Source organism: Schistocerca piceifrons, chromosome 4, assembly GCF_021461385.2.
Source record: "Schistocerca piceifrons isolate TAMUIC-IGC-003096 chromosome 4, iqSchPice1.1, whole genome shotgun sequence".
Lineage (NCBI taxonomy): Eukaryota > Metazoa > Arthropoda > Insecta > Orthoptera > Acrididae > Schistocerca > Schistocerca piceifrons.
Window position 1 is genome coordinate 724,733,330 of NC_060141.1, and position 21,546 is coordinate 724,754,875.

Here is a 21,546-nt window from a genome sequence, read left to right on the forward strand (position 1 = left end):
AGCAAGTCTAAGTTATCTGTGCACCGTTCAATCTTTCGACCAACTTTGTTGTATGGGATCGAAAGCTGGGTGGCTTCAGGTTACCTTATCAATAAGGTTGATGTTACGGATATGAAAGTAGCTAGGGCGATTGCAGGTACTAGTAGATGGGATCAATGGCAGGAGGGTGCCCACAATGAGAAAATCATAGAAAAACTGGGAATGAACTCTATTGATGTAGCAGTCAGGGCGAACAGGTTTAGATGGTGAGGTCATGTTACACGCATGGGAGAAGCAAGGTTACCCAAGAGACTCATGGGTTTAGCAGTTCAAAAATGTTCAAATGTGTGTGAAATCTTATGGGAATCACTGCTAAGGTCATCAGTCCCTAAGCTTACACACTACTTAAACTAAATTATCCTAAGGACAAACACACACACCCATTCCCGAGGGAGGACTCGAACTTCCGCCGGGACCAGCCCCACAGTCCATGACTGCAGCGCCTCAGACCGCTCGGCTAATCCCGCACGGCGATTCAGCAGTAGAGGGTAGGAGGAGTCGGGGTAGACCAAGGAGAAGGTACCTGGATTCGGTTAAGAATGATTTTGAAGCAATAGGCTTAATATCAGAAGAGGCACCAAGTTAGCACTGAATAGGGGATCATGGAGGAATTTTATAGGGGGGACTATGCTCCAGACTGAACGCTGAAAGGCATAATCAGTCTTAAACGATGATGATTGTTAATTACAGAATAAACTTTTCGCAGTTTCCATCTCGCAACAACGTCTTCCTCGTCTACGATAGGGTTGGCTCTTTCGTCGTCTACAACCCTGGTAAGAGTATTAAATTCATCGGAGATGCTGTTGAGTTTCCTGATGAAATCACGTACTGCAGTGCGCTTATGATGGTCTTCCAACTCATCTCTGAAACCGTTAATGCAATATGATATGTCCTTTCTACAATTCCACTGTATTCTTTGCACAGGTTCTTAAATCTTAGTTCAGTCTAGGTAGTGCGGAAACCAGTTTTCTTCAGATTGCTTGTCTCTTCAATTAACTGTAGTTTGGACTGTGATATCAGGATATTTTGCGCTTGAGGTCGTTCTGGTGTCGGAAATGACGACGAAACAAACTCCTTCAATCGGCTCCTGTTTTGTGTTGCTTTTGTGCAATATTGGCCTTACAAGCTCAACAAAATCCCGGAGAGAGCTTCATTGTTTGTGAGATTTAGCTGGCTTTCTCCGTTATTCTTCTTATATCTGAACTTAATACGTATTTTCATGGAATTCTTCCACAGTCATCGCCAAGAAAGGCCTTACACTCCAGGACCGAAGTCTTCCAATATCTTCGCACCAATATGAAGAAAATGTGGTTTCTAAATCTATCATCAGATGATATCCAAGTGTACAGTCATCTTGAGTCATGTTGGAACACGTGGTGACATAGTTACTCGTGCACATATCCAGTAACTACCTGCTTCAGTCATTTCTCTCAACTAGACTGCAAATGAGTGTCCTGGGTAGTATCTCCAATTTAGGACTCTAGCTTCTTTGAATTATTTCCCTTTATTTGTTAGGGATCTTACTAATGACTAGTTGTTTGTAGAACTCACCGATCTCCTTATCCGGTGCTATAGCAGCGGCAGCATTGACCTGAATGATATTGAGTTTAAACGGAGAAGCATTCAGTTTGATAGAGACCATCCAGTCATTAAGAGGTCTGTAACCTGTAACATAGCCGTACATATCTACAAGTACGATTATCGCAACATCATTCTTGCTTTCTTCACTAGTCTCTGAAAATTACACAGTTTTCCCTCCTTGGGCCATGAAATGGCCTTCCTCTTTGAGTCTCACTAAGCCCAAGAACATGCAAGCCATAAGCGCTCATATGTCTTTCTACTGTGGCAACTTTTCCCATCTGTAGCAGTCCATGTACAAGTAAGTTTTCTTACAATATACATTGATAATTTCTACTGTAGTGTTGGTCAATCCTCACCCCACCTCATCCTCCCCCAGAGATCTATCTAGGGGACTTGAAGCCGCAGATAACTTAGAGCTGGGCAAAGCGAAGGGGCTCTCACTGGAAAAATTCCAGTGGCGGTTTCCCGTTGTCCTCCATTAACCTCTGTCTGCTCATCAACTGAGATTTCCGACATAGCATGGGCACCACCTGTAGGTAGAATGTTGGAAAATTGTTCGTGACAGAGGCTAACGAAACTCTGTTGCTGAGTTCTTGTAATGGCGTGTCACCCCTTTTATGGACAGATTCTCAAGGTGTTCGCAGAGACTCTTCATGTCATTTCCTGGACCCAAGAATGCATTGTCAGCATTTCATTTTGGTGTCGTATCCTCGTCGCTGGTAAATAAGGTAACATGCGTCGTCTGGCAGGGCCTGGGCGTCGTGACGATACCGATCACGCATACATCGGCGCCTCTTCCTCCTCTGGCATTCGCTTCGTTTGATGAAGAAAAATGATAGACGGAATTGTGGGTCAGTAGACTATTGGAGTATTTTACAACGAACTGAATCATCACCGTAGTTTCTTTTTAATTGATTGACCAGGAGAAAATCGCCTTATTAGGTAACTGTTAAGTACTGCTAGTTAAATGCCATATGTGTTATTCTCTTTTACTCGTGCCCACCTGCTCCTTCCTTAAGTGCCGCATGGAAGGGCATAAAAATCTCGCCACAGAATTCCCAGGCCCTAGTAACTGGCTCTGCCTCTTGAGCGAACGTTTGCAAACTATCAGTCCAGACCGTGGAAGGCAATCAACATCGTTGGTTGCTGGGGATGCTAATTAATTAAGAGACTGAGGAAACTGCACAGGCGATACAACTATAATTAAAACTGCTCAGTGTTAAACAAGGGGATATTCTATAACTTACGAACATATAGCTGACAGAAGCCCCCATTAACCATATGAGCTAGTGACATACAGTAATGCTAATCAATGCAGGAGTATATATATATAACTTTAAAAATAACTTAAACGATCGATGGATTTCGAAGTACAGTGGAGACTTGAATTCACGTGAGAATCATGACGTATCGCAGAGAGAACTGAACTCATGAGGTAAAGATCGAGGTGACAAATAGGGTGTCGTTACAAAAACGGATTACCAGATGAGAAGGTAGACTGTGGCCATTTGAAGAGGGACCGCATTCGTGCCAGATTACCTATGACATCACTGATTATGAAGTACACTGTTAATAGATTTCTGACAAAAACCAGTTGCCGTATCTATGAAATTGCGGGAAATTCAGACTTTGGTAGAGAAATCCAACATAGCAGAATTTTGTTGATGGGTTTCCCCCAATTTTTTGGCATCATTGTGGAGTAAGTCTGTTATTCTAAGTATAAATTGGCAGGAAATTTAAAAATCTAAGATAGTACATTGTCGTGCTGGAATTAAAGATGGAGAACCTAGAATATGAGGACAGAGTGCTTTGTTGTCAGATTTCCCCCTCATAACAAGTTTCCCAAGGTGCTATTCACTCAAAGGTGTATACTTGCTTATAGAATTCCTGCACACTGCTTCTTCCTACCCCAGTTCCTCTAAGCTGCGTTCCATACTGCCTGTCCTAAGTTAAATTCCACTTTGATGTCACAATTTAAGTGATGTTGCTACAGCCACAACTCAGCGAGAGCTAAGTTAAAATGGAATGTGGAAGTTGAAATGTAAATGACACATATGCTTTAATCCACATTGTAAAATTCTGTCACATTAAAAATGATAACACATATGCTTTAATCCACATTGTAAAATTCTGTCACATTAAAAATGATCTATAACACACACAAACCTTCTGCAGGAGACGTAAAAAGTCGGAGGTGATGCACACATATCGTGTGGGCAGGACATGTGCAATGTAAGGTTAGGCACTATGCTTGCAAAATTCAGCAAGAGAAATGAAGGTGTGGGATAGGTGCAGCTTTTAAAACACGCTGTAATATGCATTACACATAGCTCAACCACAGTTCTGCCTGAACTCCTGTTTCTTGTGCTCTGGCACGTATCAGGTATGCCTGAGAATGACACATACTTTTTTTACAAGTCCGATCGGTTATCCAAGCAAACTGGGCCAAACACATAAGATGGGAATGTATGACAGTTTCTTTTGTGCTTTTTTAGTGCTTGATGCCCTACGTGAACACTACATTTCACGACGAAGACACTGAACTGCCTTCAGCAGCAAAATCTGTCGGCATGTAGTAGAGTAGAAATGAGAGCTCACAGTACAGCAAGACAACTCAGTCCCATGCGGTACCAGCACTGGAGAAAGTGGCGCACCTCCATAAATACATAGCAGCTATGTGATTGACGCACTCTGGTGGCACTGTGCGGCCAGCTACTGACCCACACAATGCACCCCATCAGCCACCGTGGCCTTGCAGTTCACTGTGGTTATGAGCCTAGAGCATTTTCGATCTCATTTGTCATGTCTAATTTACAGTCACTCCAACAAATCTCTAAAACTGATCACACTAATGTCTTCTATGATATTTTCTTGCCGGCCGAAGTGGCCGTGCGGTTCTAGGCGCTGCACTCTGGAACCGCGAGACCGCTGCGGTCGCAGGTTCGAATCCTGCCTCGGGCATGGATGTGTGTGCTGTCCTTAGGTTAGTTAGGTTTAACTAATTCTAAGTTATAGGGGACTAATGACCTTAGGAGTCCCATAGTGCTCAGAGCTATTTGAACCATCTGATACTTCCTTAGCAGTAAACAACAGTGCCCCACTTCACACCACTTAGGAAGACAACTTGATAATTTTGAAAACATCGGATATAGTACCAAAATCAATGAAAATTTCAATCAGAGGAAACAGTCAGGATCACGTAATCTCCTATTTATTAAAATATCCTGCACCATTAAACAGCCATCTACAGATTAGGAGCACAATTTGGCTGGAACTGAAGGCAAGTGGTCACAACGGTAACTATTCTGACCATACGCCATTTAAACGAGCCGAAACTGGTCTTTTAGTGAATGAGACACACTGCAATATTGACCGGGTTTTCTATTTGATCATCAAACATACCAGATCGCTGTTACCTCCTGATCATCTTGCTCAAAACTGTCGATGAAAATTTGCACATCAAGAAGTGTGAAGACAGTCTCCAGATGAGCTCCTGTGATTTTAAATCGTATGTTGTTCCGACGACTCCGAATTCTGCGTTGAAAATAACGATTATGGTACCAAATTCAAGGAAATGTATACCTAAAGAAGTGTGAAGTCTATTTCCAGATGTAGTATTATATTTTTATGACGAATATTGTACCGACAACCTTAAATTTTGCTTTGAAAACTTGTACCCAAAGAAGTGTGGAACTGAAACTTCCTGGCAGATTAAAACTGTGTGGCCCGACCGAGACTCGAACTCGGGACCTTTGCCTTTCGCGGGCAAGTGCTCTACCATCTTTTTTTTTTTTTTTTTTTTTTTTTTTTTTTTTTTTTTTTTTTTAATCTCATTTTGTTCACTTTCGTTCGTTGCATCTGCTCGGGGCGGACGTCGTAAGACATCCGTTTAAGTTCGTTATTGACCGATTGACTCAGTTTTTTATTACAGAGGGTAACTAACCCTCTCACCGAACACATCATCTGAGCTACCGAAGTACGACTCACGGCCCGTATTCACAGCTTTACTTCTGCCAGTATCTCGTCTCCTACCTTCCAAACGCGAAAGGCAAAGGTCCGAGTTCGAGTCTCGGTCGGGCACACAGTTTTAATCTGCCAGGAAGTTTCATATCAGCGCACACTCCGCTGCAGAGTGAAAATTTCATTCTGGAAACATCCCCCAGGCTGTGGCTAAGCCATGTCTCCGCAGTATCCTTTCTTTCAGGAGTGCTAGTTCTGCAAGATTCGCAGGAGAGCTTCTGTAAAGTTTGGAAGGTAGGGGACGAGATACTGGCAGAAGTAAAGCTGTGAGTACCGGGCGTGAGTCGTGCTTCGGTAGCTCACATGGTAGAGCACTTGCCCGCGAAAGGCAAAGGTCCTGAGTTCGAGTCTCGGTCGGGCACACAGTTTTAATCTGCCAGGAAGGCACATCAGCGCACACTCCGCTGCAGAGTGAAAATTTCCTTCTGGAAACATCCCCCCGGCTGTGGCTAAGCCATGTCTCCGCAGTATCCTTTCTTTCAGGAGTGCTAGTTCTGCAAGGTTCGCAGGAGAGCTTCTGTAAAGTTTGGAAGGTAGGGGAATAGATACTGCCTGAAGTAAAGCTGTTAGTACCTGGCGTGGGTCGTGCTTCGGTAGCTCAGATGGTAGAGCACTTGCCCGCGAAAGGCAAAGGTCCCGAGTTCGAGTCTCGGTCGGGAACATAGTTTTAATCTGCCAGGAAGTTTCATATCAGCGCACACTCCGCTGCAGAGTGAAAATTTCATTCTGGAAGTGTGTAGCTTTTTATAGGTACAGTATTATGCTTTTAAAATGAGTGTTGTTCCAACAACACTGAATTTTCTCTTGAAAATAGCGAATATAGCACCGAAATCAATAAAATTAGTATATGTGATTAAGGACAAATGATATTTGCTAGAAACTCTTAAATACCACCATAAATTCGACAAGATATTCAATATTTTTCTCATCTGAGAACATCTGGAAACGGTATTGAATAACGACCAGAAGTCAGGAACACTAACTTCCAACTCATATTTGACAATTTAATCGGAGAACAGTTTCAAATAAGTCTGTCATAAGCTGATTCTCTCCATAGCTTCCCGTATTTCAGAGTACAAGCCACAGAGGTTCACGATGCATGAACGTTTCGAAGTTACTTGACACAGAACAGCTAACATACAGAGGTACACAAATGTCTCTCATTTCTTCATTTGCAAGTGGAATAAGAAAGTGAACAATTAGCCGCGATATAAGAAGTACACCACAACCATTGTTTGAAGGCTTACAGAGTACACACAGTAGCCTTTCTAAGGTTTGAGGCTTAGAAAAAGCAGAGTAGGTGTGTGTCACGAAACACACCGTACACACGTCACACCTCTCCACAAACAACACAGCTCACCACATACCACACAAACACCACAACATACAACAGACCACACCACACACAGTACCACACTACACACACAACACTCACGAAACGCCACAAGTCACTACAGACAGCATATCCCCAGGACACACCATACACCACAGAAGACATACCACACAGAACATATACCAGAAATTGCACACCACACGCTCAACACAACTCACACAACACCAATCACATACCAACCACACCTATCACCACACACCATAATTCTAATTTCTGATGAAATATACGGGTTCTAGCACAGGAAAATGTGTTATAGTAATTCATATACTTGTGTCAGTCGCTGTGGGTCACTTGGTGGAGTAGTAATAGCAGTATTAGTAATAGTAGTAGATTCAGTAGTTATACACAGTAGATCATATGCCGAATTCAGATTGAAATAGGTTCTCAACTAGCTGTAGTTGCAGATTCACAACCACAGATTCTCAGCCAGCAGTAATGCAGGAACCCATAGACTCTTTTGATGGGTAATGGGTGATGCTATTATTTATTAACACAACACTTATTTTTGCTGTATATTCACTTTGGAATGATAAAAATTGGATATCAATGTAACAAAATGTTTAACTCCAACCATACTTCCGAAACAGAAATGTGACCTAATGTCTATGATAGAACAGAATTTTTAAGCAACTCATCACATATTTAAAACATCCAGAAAATTTCTATCCAGGAATCACTTGCAGAGTCCAGGGTTACTATAGCCATCAAGAATATACTAGAGTAGTAAGCAGAACTGTTTCCAGACGAGCTCCATGAGGCACAATTGTCTCCAGATTTTGGGTTTCCTCTGCCATCAACATCTACATGACTATTATTGCATAGTGCATAAATGTGGGGTTACTCTCTGAAACATTACATGTGTTGTTACACGATTGTCATAAGATCGAAAGTTCAATGTGGTGTTAATTTACGAAGATCCACGCTATACTGACAAGAAAGTTGACTGCCAGATTACGACTGGAATCAGATTTATTGGAATACAGCACAAATTACTGCAGTGTTCACCCCTGAAGAAGTGGTAGCGTTACTAGACTACACCGTGTAAGACAGATGTACACTCCTGGAAATTGAAATAAGAACACCGTGAATTCATTGTCCCAGGAAGGGGAAACTTTATTGACACATTCCTGGGGTCAGATACGTCACATGATCACACTGACAGAACCACAGGCACATAGACACAGGCAACAGAGCATGCACAATGTCGGCACTAGTACAGTGTATATCCACCTTTCGCAGCAATGCAGGCTGCTATTCTCCCATGGAGACGATCGTACAGATGCTGGATGTAGTCCTGTGGAACGGCTTGCCATGCCATTTCCACCTGGCGCCTCAGGTGGACCAGCGTTCGTGCTGGACGTGCAGACCGCGTGAGACGACGCTTCATCCAGTCCCAAACATGCTCAATGGGGGACAGATCCGGAGATCTTGCTGGCCAGGGTAGTTGACTTACACCTTCTAGAGCACGTTGGGTGGCACGGGATACATGCGGACGTGCATTGTCCTGTTGGAACAGCAAGTTCCCTTGCCGGTCTAGGAATGGTAGAACGATGGGTTCGATGACGGTTTGGATGTACCGTGCACTATTCAGTGTCCCCTCGACGATCACCAGTGGTGTACGGCCAGTGTAGGAGATCGCTCCCCACACCATGATGCCGGGTGTTGGCCCTGTGTGCCTCGGTCGTATGCAGTCCTGATTGTGGCGCTCACCTGCACGGCGCCAAACACGCATACGACCATCATTGGCACCAAGGCAGAAGCGACTCTCATCGCTGAAGACGACACGTCTCCATTCGTCCCTCCATTCACGCCTGTCGCGACACCACTGGAGGCGGGCTGCACGATGTTGGGGCGTGAGCGGAAGACGGCCTAACGGTGTGCGGGACCGTAGCCCAGCTTCATGGAGACGGTTGCGAATGGTCCTCGCCGATACCCCAGAAGCAACAGTGTCCCTAATTTGCCGGGAAGTGGCGGTGCGGTCCCCTACGGCACTGCGTAGGATCCTACGGTCTTGGCGTGCATCCGTGCGTCGCTGCGGTCCGGTCCCAGGTCGACGGGCACGTGCACCTTCCGCCGACCACTGGCGACAACATCGATGTACTGTGGAGACCTCACGCCTCACGTGTTGAGCAATTCGGCGGTACGTCCACCTGGCCTCCCGCATGCCCACTATACGCCCTCGCTCAGAGTCCGTCAACTGCACATACGGTTCACGTCCACGCTGTCGCGGCATGCTACCAGTGTTAAAGACTGTGATGGAGCTCCGTATGCCACGGCAAACTGGCTGACACTGACGGCGGCGGTGCACAAATGCTGCGCAGCTAGCGCCATTCGACGGCCAACACCGCGGTTCCTGGTGTGTCCGCTGTGCCGTGCGTGTGATTATTGCTTGTACAGCCCTCTCGCAGTGTCCGGAGCAAGTATGGTGGGTCTGACACACCGGTGTCAATGTGTTCTTTTTTCCATTTCCAGGAGTGTAGATAGATAACATCATTTTACTCAGTGAGTGCGTGAGAGTGTGAGTGGAAGGTAATTGGAGGTACTGGTATCATGCACTCCTCGACATACACTATATAGTGGCGTGTGGGATATTTGTTTGAGTATAGAATGTTTGTAGGTGATAAAGTTTTCTATAAAATGCCTGTAGCGAACTGGAGGAAGAGTTCAATGTAAATAAGTCTAATTAGTACACATAAATAGATCTGGAGGTCCTGTACACTGCCACGAGAAACATTAACCACAGTAAGAATACCCAGCAGCTAGTATCTGGAGCGAGCATATTTCGGGTTCAGGTTCGTTTGCATGAATCTTAGGGAAAGTAATGAACATGTTCCGACTTTCTAGAATGAAATTTTCACTCTAGAGTGGAGTGTGCGCTGATATGAAACTTCCTGGCAGATTAAAACTGTGTGCCGGACCGAGACTCGAACTCGGGACTGTTTTGGCTAGTTTCGTTGTCTAGGGCTGGGTCCCGAGTTCGAGTCTCGGTCCGGCACACAGTTTTAATCTGCCAGGAAGTTTCATGTTCCAACTTGACCACCACGATATAAGAAGCAGTTGTTCTAGGAGATCTCTCATACTACCAACTAGTTCAGCACTTTACAGTATGCAACACTCGTGTGGTGGTGAGAGTGCTGAGAGTGATGGTCATGATGATGATGATGAAAACTGTAGTTTGAGAAGTGTTTTGTTTGGCAAGTATTTTGTTTGACATTTTGAAACAGTTTGGGGAGCACTTTGATAGAATGTGTTTTGCTGTAAAAAGTATGAGATGAAATGAGACATAGTCTATAATGACGAATTTCCTGCATCGTATGAATTTGTGGGCTTTCAAATAATAGGATGAAAGTTGAGTGGTGTGGCCCTCATCTACTTACCCTCCGACTCAACGTTGCAATACTAAAAGTTTTGGCTGGTTTCGTTGTCTAGGGCTGGGATACGTAGTTGCCCATTTAAGGCCAAATACTGCTGATTCTACAGTATACAATAATAATACACACATGAATCGAATGGTTAATGGCTTCTATCACTCGGCAATTGCGAATTATTAATGTAACATATGAATTTATAAATGAAAGATTGCTATTAAATATAATCTGCGGGTACTGTCTTAACGATTTTAAATGATGAGTACGATAGTAGGATTACTTTTGAGAATGCGGCATATTTCTGCAAAACAATTTTTGGTGTCGATGGTCGACCAATTAAGTAAAATATAAGTTTAATAACAGGGAAACAATAAATTCATACTGCATGTAATTAGTTATGAACAACAACATAGCTCGAGAGACATTCACTTATAAACGCACACTGTGTCTTCACTGTAGAAGCCAAGGAAATATCACAAGTGCACAAGTCGGCACTCCGAAGTATTTCTATCCGCCGCGACGACGCGCAAACCGCTCCACGCCTTCCAAGTCCCTCTCGCGACTGTGCGTCCGTCGCGTCCAGCACTTCCCGTGTAAAGTGCCGTACTGTCCCTCGCACCGCATTGTCCCGGACTCCCCCGTGTCCTCTCCGGAAACGATGCTCCTCCCCAACCTCCATACGTCTCTCTCACAAGGGAACCTCCCCATCGCACCCCCCTCAGATTTAGTTATAAATTAACACAGTGGATAGGCCTTGAAAAACTGAACACAGGTCAATCGAGAAAACAGGAAGAAGTTGTGTGGAACTATGAAAAAATAAACAAAATATATAAACTGAGTAGTCCATGTGCAAGATAGGCAAGAGAAAGGACTATGACAGCTGATGAGCGCCGTGGTCTCGTGGTTAGAGTGAGCAACTGCGGAACGCAAGGTCCGTGGTTCGACTCCTCCCTCGAGCGAAAATTTTACTTTCTTTATTTTCGCAAAGTTACGATCTGTTCGTTCATTCATTGACGTCTCTGTTCACTGTAATAAGTTTAGTGTCTGTGTTTTGCGACCGCACCGCAAAACCGTGCGATTAGTAGACGAAAGGACATGCCTCTCCAATGGGAACCGAAAACGTTTGATCGCAAGATCATAGGTCAACCGATTCCTCCACAGGAAAACACGTCTCATATATTCTTTACGACACTGGTGACGGCATTGTGCGGCAAATGACAGGAATATGTTGTCGACCCACCTAACTTGCACACTTGGCGAATGGGTAAAAAGATTCTTCTACCTTGCCCGATTTAGGCTTTCTTGTGGATGTGATAATCACTCCAAAAAAAGTGATGAAAACATAAGAGTTTGTCACATAAACTGCATCAAATGAATGCAACAGTTTCAGAGTCGCACAGTTTTCCCTGTGCTCTGTCAAAACATATGTTTTTTTACGTTTTCAAATGTTTCCGTGCGTAGACCGTCAAATTCTGTATATGTCCAAGCAAATCTGAACATATCCTGGAATTTTGGAGAGCGAAGTTGATTATGTGTGAGTGCCTGAACTTTGATAATTATCTGAAAATAAAAAATTAAGAAGTTTCACCCGATACAAGAATTGAACCTAGGACCTGTCGTTCCACAGCTGCTCACGCTAACCACGGGACCACGGCGCTCGGAAGGTAACAGTAACCTTGATGTTGCCTACCTTGCGCATGGACTACTCAGTTTGTATATTTTGCTTATTTTTTTCATAGTTCCACACAACTTCTTCCTGTTTTCTCGATTGATCCGTCTTCAGTTTTTCAAGGCCTATCCCTGTGCCAACTTATAACTAAATCTGAGGGGGGTGCGATGGGGAGGTTCCCTTGTTAGTAACGAGCGCTGTGATTGGCTAGAGCGCTCCCTCCATGTCTCCGTGCCAACGTACACTCTCAGACATAATGAAACATATTCGAAATACTGGAATTACATTTAAATACTTGAAATTAAATATATATTCCTACGGCTGGACCATAAACACGCTCTAACACACATTATTAGATACATAAATAAATTAAATAAAGATATATCAAAGGAATAGAACAAAAGGTAGGCCAGTAGCCTAATGTTTCTGTGCTTTCTAAAACACAGTAAATATTTAACCAATTTCTTCATGAATAGTATATATTGAATATAAACAAAGACATAGACGGATAAATATATTTATAAGCATGTTGCTACCGTTTTTTCGAGTAACTGTGGAGTACTTATGGCCTGACGCGATTGATAGTTATCGAATACTTTGACCTCCATTAACTCATGTACTATTCAAGTTACATGCCTGCTATTTATACCAATTTAGGTATGTCGATCGACGAAATCGGATGAAGCGTTTAAATTTTGGAAATTCGTTTCTGGGTGTGACTTGTATAATTTACTATCAGATACTAAACTTTAAACTAATAAAGACATCGAAAATCTGATTACACCATCAGAATTGTCGTGCAAATAATAGTAATGTACATGTTTCTTTTCGGTGTATCATGATTCATCTGGCTACTATTAACTCCTATACGAAATGCGAAATGTCTGCCATTAAGGTTTCTCAAAGTCCGCCATCTTTGGCACTCCCGGCGTGTGTCCTTCATCAACACAGCCTCACAGCGGAATTCCCAGCCACACGGCTGGACCATGTTCTGGGGCGACCGCTCTCGTCCGGCTAACGTTCGCCACCACGTGTTTGCTGCCGGGCCCCGACTGGCCGAATGGCCCGTACGGCCACGCCAACTTAGAATATTTTCAGGGCGCCTCAGTTCGCCCATTACCTCACAAATTTCTCAAAGTGCAAACGTCAGCTGAAGTATTTCATACTTCCAATATTGCTCATCTTTAGGGTCTGGGTAGAAGTTGTCAAGACAATCGTTATAAATACAGTAGCATACAGCCATCAATGTGAAGAACATATTCTTCAGAAAAGGGTCTTTGGATTCAAGCTCCCATAATTTAAATGTCTATGTCAACCTCACATAAACATGTGCTTATTTGTGCACGAAGTCAAAATGTAAAAGCAAATAAATTTATTTCGGCATGACGTCAGCATCGTTTTTTTAATAATGTCGATAACAGATTCTCTGCTCGGCTTATGCACGTCATCGCCCATCCAACAAAGTGTTCCTTTAGTAAAGCGGGAAATGGTGATCTGAAAATATGGGCGCAGTTCAAAATACTTCATTCAGTTTCTGTGGCACTGGTCATCTACTACCACCACGCATCTTTTTTTTTTTTTTTTACAAGAGGTGGAGCCCCTCCACGCCCACACCGGCATGATGGCCAACACAAAAGGTCTACTGCCATCTCTGCATAAGGGTTAGTTTTCACTAAAGTGAGGTGTCGCAGGATGTGGGTGCTGCGATGTTTGCGTACGTCTGGTTAGGATTAACCATTAATACGCGCTCATCTGGAGATAGATTGGTCGAAATCTGACGAAGGGTAGCGGTTTGAAGGGCAGAGGAAAAAAAGTGCCAAGGCAAGAGCCAAGGGAAAAAAACCTCTGCGAAAGTTGGGTCGGGCGGCAAGAGCAGTAGCGGTTGTCTTGCTGCCTGCGATAGGTTGTGCAAGGATAGGCTTTGTTAGTAGTGGGTATCATGCATGTCGATACCTTGTCGTTGTGCGTTTGTGCTGCTCGGCGGCTGGCGCTGGGTGCTGGTACAGAGTCCTCGTTCAGCGTCCTGCAACCTGCAACAGTTATGTTTGTTATCGGTCTTGTGTCCGATAGGTCATATACCGGAGGCACAGTGTGAGGGAGTGTTGGGAGATTGTTCGTGCGTCTGTGGGCGAGCTCGTCGGTGTCCCTGCTGTGGCCTGCTGGTCGGCTCTAATAGCAGCTGGTAGTTGCCAGTCAGTATTGCTGATATGCAGGGGCTTACCGACGTTTGTCGCTGTTTGCGTATGTTAGTTTACCATAGGTGGTTATGCCCTAGCTAGCAGTGTCTTTGGTCGCTTGTGTTTCCACCTGTGGTTGTGATCGTAGTTTCCCAGAGTGAGGATGAAAGGATTGTTTGAGTGTCTCGAGTTCCTGTATAGTCGTGTGGCGTGTTTCTTGAATACTTCCTTGAGGGTATCAAGGCGGTATTCATGGTGAAGATCCACGGTGCGTGTGTAGCGTGGAGCATTGCTAATGATTCGTAGCACTTTGTTCTGTATGATCTGCAGGCGGCGCAGTCGTGTGGGAGCTGCATATCCCCAGACGGGAGCTGCGTACGTCATCAGAGGTCTAATCAGTGTCGTGTATAAGGACCTCGACACCCTCCTATTCAGTGTGCTTTCCCTGTTGAGATTGGGTAGAGCTGTTTGAGCCTCGCGTGCGCTCGGTTGGCAACGTATTCGATGTGGTCCCCCCATGTAAGTTTCCGGTCCAGCCAGACACCAAGGTATCTGACTTTCTCTCGGAAACGTATTGGGCGTGTATGTAGTGTTATCGGTCTACAGTGTTGGTGTTTGCGCAGTAGTTTCGGTCTGCGTGTGAACAGAACTGCTTCGCACTTGTCGACGTTTACTTTAATACGCCATCGCTCCAGCCAAGGCTCAGCTGTTCTGAGTGCTGTCTGTATTCGTGAGTTGATGTTCGACGGTTTCCAGTCTTGCGCGAGGATGGCTGTGTCATCCGCGTAGACGGCTAACGTCGTGTTTCGTGTCGCTGGGTAGTCATTAATGTACAGGTTAAACAAGATGAGCCCCAGAATGCTTCCTTGGGGTACTCCAGCTTGGATACCGTGTTGTGTTGATTGTTTATCCTGCACGTTAGTGTTGAAACATCTGTTCGTGAGATATGAGTGTATGAGACGTACGAGTCCGTCTGGGAAACCAGCTTCGCTTAGTTTGCGTATGAGTCCGTTATGCCAGAGACGATCGAAAGCCTTTTCGATGTCTAGGAACACGGCCCCTGTGGCTTTGTTCATGTTGTAGCCGTGTGTTATATGTTCGACTACGCGGAGGAGTTGTTGTGTTGTCGAGTGGTGATTCCTAAAGCCGAATTGCTCCGGTCTTAGGGTGTCGTTGGCGATGCAATGCCTAGTGATACGTTTTAGTATTACCTTCTCAACTATCTTGCTGAGCGAGCACAGCAGACTGATGGGTCGGTAATTTTGTGGGAGGGAGTGGTCTTTCCCTGGATTCCTGAACATCAGGACCTTGGCCGCCTTCCAAAAGTCAGGGAAGTGTTGGTGTGTCAGGATGGCATTCGTTAGGTGTGTGAGGTATTCTACGGCTTTATCCGTGAACTCCTGGAGGACACGGTTTTGAATGCCATCAGGCCCAGGGGCTTTTCTAGCGTTGGTGTGCTTGATAGCCCATGTGACTTCATTTGTGGTAGCACGTCTGATTTCGTCGCGCGAGGGCTGGGCTACAAGTCGTGTAACCTCCTGGTCCGTTTCAAGTGTGAATGCTGGGTCTAAAGGAACCAGATTCGGCATGAAGGACGCTGCAAGTGTTGTGGCCATAAGCTCTGCCTTCTCCGTCGCGGAGTAGGCTGGGCCGTCTGGTCCTTGTAACGTGGGAATGTAATGTTTCTCCCTGGTGAAGTGTCTGGCCAGCTGCCACACGCCAGGACGTGTGGTATCCAGCCGAGCGAGTCTCTGTCCCCATTGTTCGTTTCTGAATGTTTGGATTTTATTCCGTATTATGCCCTGGAGTCTGTTGACGTGCAGTTTATAGAACGGGCGCCTGGTACGCTGCCAGTATCTCCTGAGGCGGTTCCTCATTGAGATAAGGCCCAGGATTTCCTGGGGCAGGGCCGTCGAGTGTTGTCTTGGTGTTGTAAATGGAATGGCGTCAGTCATTGCGTCTTGGACGGCAGTTGTGAGAGCCTCCACAGCCTCATCGATTTGCTGTGTGTTGTTAATTTCGTGGGTGTCAGGAATGCGACTATCAAGCGTTTCCTTGAACAGTGTCCAGTTCGCACGCTTGTAGTTAAGCATCCTGCGTGGTTCGATGTCCTGCAGTGTCTCTTCCATGTGCAGTATTACAGGCATGTGGTCTGAGTCCAGATCGTTTTCAACCGTTAGGTTGAGTGTGCATGTGATGCCCTTTATGAGGGCTATGTCTAACACGTCTGGCCTATGTCGGGCCTGTGTAGGCACGAACGTGGGAACGTCCGGCCCAAGTATGATGTAGTTTCGGCCTAGTGCGTGTTCGTACAGTTCCTTGCCGTTGGAGGTTCGTATTCGTGAGTTCCAATCGGGGTGTTTTGCGTTGAGGTCTCCAGCGGCTATTACCCGCGGTGCCATGTTGAGTACTGTGCTGATATCGCGTGTTACTATGTTTTTAGGAGGATTGTATAGCGATACCAGTGTGGTGTTGGCTCCGTTGAACTTGACCCTAACGGCCGTAGCCTCCAGTCTTTCAAGTGCTGGGAGCTCGATGTTCGTGTGGTCTATGTCTCTGTGTATAATGATTGCCGTGCCGCCTCCCCTCCTGCCATCCGCTCGGTCGGTACGATAGACGCAATAACCTGGGAGGTTTAGTTGTTTGCGAGGCGTAAGCAGTGTTTCGTTCACAAGAGCGATTCGGATACCCTTTCGCTCCATGAGCGCGGCCATCTCGGCTTTTTTGTTTGCGATCCCGTTGGCATTCCAAAACAGGATCTGTGTGATTGTGTTTAAGTCTGCGTTTCGGGGCTGGTGTGGTGTATTATCCATGTAGTAGTGTAAAGAGCGGTGTGATAGTGGCTTGGAAGCTAGTCCAGTTGAGCGTACCCGACATGAACTGCATGAAGAGTTGTGAGACACACCCCATAATCTTCGTGACTATTTCGGTGGTCGTGCGTCCGGGGAATAATGTTTCCATTATTCTCTGGAATGTTGTTGTGATATTGGTCATGTCGGCCTGGGAGTTGCTGGTCGTGTTAGCGGCCGCTTGTTCCAGTGTTGGCGTTTGGTGAGGGCTGGCCTGCGAGTCGGTTGTTTGTGTGGCAGTTGTGGGCGCCTGTGTATTTTTTGAGGTGAGTGGGTGTGTTATGTGGGTTGTTGAGTTAGTGTCCGGGATGTGTTCGTGGGTGTTGGTGTCCTGTTGACTGTGTACTTGTTGTGGTGCGGTCGTGTTCCTCGTGCTGCGGCTGTTTCTCCTTCTCCTCCTCCTCTGGCGCTGTGGTTGTCCCTGTGTGGGTGCGTTTTCTGTAGCTTGTGATGGGCTGCAGTTCGCGATCTCAGGGGGTAGAGTGGTGTTGTTGCTTGTTTCGTGTGGTGTGCCCGGTGCGGGAGTGGTGTCATTTGTTGTGCTTGTCTGTTGTGTGTCTGTTGCTGGGGATGTTTGCTGAGCGTGTTCTGAGCTCTGGGGCTCCTCTGACCGTCCCGCGCTGCTGGGGCTGCCAGCGACCGCTCCAGCGAAGGATATTCCACTTCTTACTGGGCGCGGGGGCGGTTTTGGAACTGTGGTGGCGGTTGGCTTCGCATGTTTCGCGATTTTGCGCCTCAGAGCTGCTTTGTATGCAATGCACCCTCTGTAGTTTGCCGGATGGGCAGCACCACAGTTGGCGCACTTGCGAGGTGCTGTATGGGGGAGTTTTCAGCGTTGGGTTGTGTGACCGCCAGCGCAAATGCGGCAGCGGGGTGCGAGACCGCATCTGATACCCGCGTGCGCATAGCGCTGGCAGTTGTGGCATTGTTGGGGGGTGCGCGGCGTGTTGTACACCTCTACATTAACGACCATGTGAAGAAATAATTTTAACTTCAGCAGGTCGCGGGATTTGGCCGTGTCGGCCAGCTCCGCCATGTAGTTATGTGACGGTGTCGCTGTGCCGAACTCTGACATCCGGTTTACCCGAATGCACTTCCACCCGAGAGCAGAGAGTTCGTTGTCTACCGTGTCGGTCGGGGTTCGTGAGTCTATCCCCTTAATCACGTACTGTTGTGTTTTTTCCAAGACTGTCCTGTACGTGAAGTGTTCTACCTTCCTTTCTTTGAGAAAGTCCAGTAGATTCGTGTAGTCTGCCTTGTTCGCCACGTACAGTGCGGCGTGTTCCCCAGTGAGCTTGGAGTAGTATGTTGTGGGGCTGTGCTTATTGTTAAATTCTTTGTTTAGGAGACTTAGGTCTCCATAGTTGTGAATGATGACCGGTGGGAAGCCAGTCGCGGTGTTGTTAGTGTTCTGCGTAGCTGCGTGTATGTTTGTGGTTGCTGCAGTCGCAGGGTTGTTTGTGTTGGTCCCTGTGTTGTTATTGTTTGTTCGCGGCGTGGATGGTGTTGGCAGCAGCGCTCGGCCGTTGCGTCGTGAGTTTGTGGGCTCACTTGTTTGCGTAGTTGGCTGCTGTCTGCGCCTTGGGCCGACCTGCTGCCACGGCCCGTCTTCATCAGTGTTTGTTGTGTCCTCTGTCGGCTCTGGATCCGATTCCGTCGGTGCCTGGGCCGCCAGAGGTGAAATAGGGGGCATGTCCTTCTGTTGTTCAGCAGGTGCCTGTGTGTGTGGTGTGGGTGTTTCTGTTAGTGTGTTTTCGCTGCCCATCAGCTCTGCGATCAGCTCCAGCTGTTCCGCGATCTGCTGGTCCTTCAGGGCAACCTGCTCCTGGAAGGTGGACAGTGGGACGGAAATGATGGCGGGAGTAGCCGGCATTACCGCCTCTTGTGCTGCAGCTTTGCTGCGGGTGAGTGGTGGGGAAGCACAGGAAAGATCGGACATCTTCGCTGTTTCAGGAGTAATTATTTATTTGGATAGGGAAGGATGGAACACGACAATTTTGCTCTTTTTAAGGAGTGACAATAATGCTTTTTAGCGAAAGCGCTGTGTACCTTGTTCCTACAGAAGAGGGGTGTCCCTACGACCTATCTGCGCGGAGTGCAATGCGCGGCGCAAGAGAGCGCGGGTTGAAGAGAGCGGCCTACAGTGCGCGGGGTTATCCGACGTGAACGGGCCCCTGACACTGAGATTACCCTACCAAAGAACGGGAGAGTCCCGCTGGGGAGATTTGCAACCGAAGTTGCAGGAAGTGGAGCCGAAGCTCTTGCCACTTAGCGCCCGAAAGCGTTAAGCAGCTTGCGCTGGTTCGTGCCGCTCGGAAGAGCGTCACTGGCAGCTACGCCAGTTGTAGCTTATTAGGGACCACTCCAAGGAGCTATCCGCGGGCAGCTACGCCAGGTGCAGAGAGCAGCGTTCCGCTCGGGTCGGCTGCTCGACTGCGAGTTGCCACCACCACGCATCCTCAGCGCACAGGTTACCAGCCATCGAGTGGACCAGCCACTCTTACTCTGTGCACTGAGTTATGTACTCAATAGTCGATTATATTAAACCTTTCCTCTATTCTTAATGGTTGTTGCTCGTTATATTTGTGTGTGTGTGTTTTTGAAACTTTTAATTTACTTCTCTCTCAGTTCAACTACTCCCTTACATTAGCGATGGAGTGCTAGATATATTCAAGGAGCAGAAGTAGCAGCAGAAATCAAGTCAGCGTGCAGACAAGTTCTCTGACGCAGCTCCTGACACACTAGATGTGTAGGTACATGGTGAAAGACCCTCAGAATATCGTAGAGCTAAAATTTATTAAAAACAAAAGATTGAACACCGATCGACCATAAGCGTCGGCAAAGACATTAATTATAAGTGCGCGGTAGGGCGCAGAAAAATGAAAAAAAAACAATCATTCATTTTTCTTTGTACATGATTTTGTCACTCACTCTTTCGTATGTAGAAGTTGTTAAGAAGTGTGGTTCGGAGTGTGACGAGCTACGAGTATTTTGTGTCATATATGTGCCGAAGTAAGAGAGGATTTAATGTCAGCGTTAAGTATCTTTATTGAAATGAAGTGGCACCAAGTAAGGAGGATTTTCCTATTTTTGTCACGCACTGATGTCATTGAAGCCTGCTGCCTGGATCTACAACTGAAATGTAAGAGAGGAAGTCCGATTAGCCAAAAATCATACAAGCACAACATTTCTAATAATGCAGTCGTAATATACTTTAAATTAATCTTTTCCATCTATATGTAAATATTATTACTATTATTATTATTACACATGAACCCGAAATCAAATAGCATGGAGAATGGTTTCCAGACTGAATTTACACAAAATCCATCCACAGGGCCACTAAGTCAACATGCTATCTCTGATTCAGTTCCCAACGTTTCAGAGCAGGACATGAACTGTTTTCAGATTTCGAGTACCCCTCTATATTCAACACCTGCACGACTCACCGAGCCTCAGCTATATTATTTCAGAATACGGTTTTTCAATACTATATATAAATTGGCTGGAACTGGACTGAAGTTTGTTAATGTCAGTTTAGCACTTGACATAGACTTAGAAGTTATAGTAGAAATAGAGAATGTCTTGTGGAGTGCAAAGGTATAGTTCAGTGATATGGAGCTATATAACAAGCTGAAATACCCCAAGGATTCCGTGGCAACAGAGTAAAATACGTTCGTTGAGACATCAGTATCATCGGCAGCAGTGCATTCATTGTCAAAATTTAATGTTGTGATGTGATGAACTTAACATCTCAAGACAGAACACAGTGTGTATGTCAAAAGCGTCCAAGTGACACAAACTTGTATTACTTGTACTGTGCAACATGGATCGCCATCGATGGACTCAGTTCACGGCAAAGGTAATCTAAACCTCCGTTTTACGATATTTCAAGAAACTCGACGTTCACGATAATGAAGAAGAATTAAATGTGTACATTGGTTTGGATATGGGTGCTGTACCCAGGTCTGTTAGTATAGATCTTATAAACAAATACTGCACACAAGTGGAATTTGCAGATGCTATTCCTATGACTATTAATGCTTCAATTGGTTTGTGTGAAACAGATGTTGAATTTAAAGCATATAAAGGACAGTTATGTGGCAAGTATAGCGGAGTGAAGAATGGGGTTCAATGTAGAAAAAGTGAAGGACAAAATTTTTAATGACTTATTTATTTTACACAAATCATAAACAACAAAATGTATATTAACAATTAATATCATTTGTTCATAACAAATGATATTTTCACAAGATATATAGTACATTTTAGTTCATCATATACATATCCCATAAGAGTCAACAGTTTGGATGTTGGAGAGAAAGCCTCAGTTGGTCATACATTTGCAATGTAAAAGAGAATTTGCTGTTCAGTAGCTGCAATTAGCTACATCCTTTGGTGTAATTAATATTTGTTCTGACTTAAAGTGTGTATGAAACACCTTTTTCAC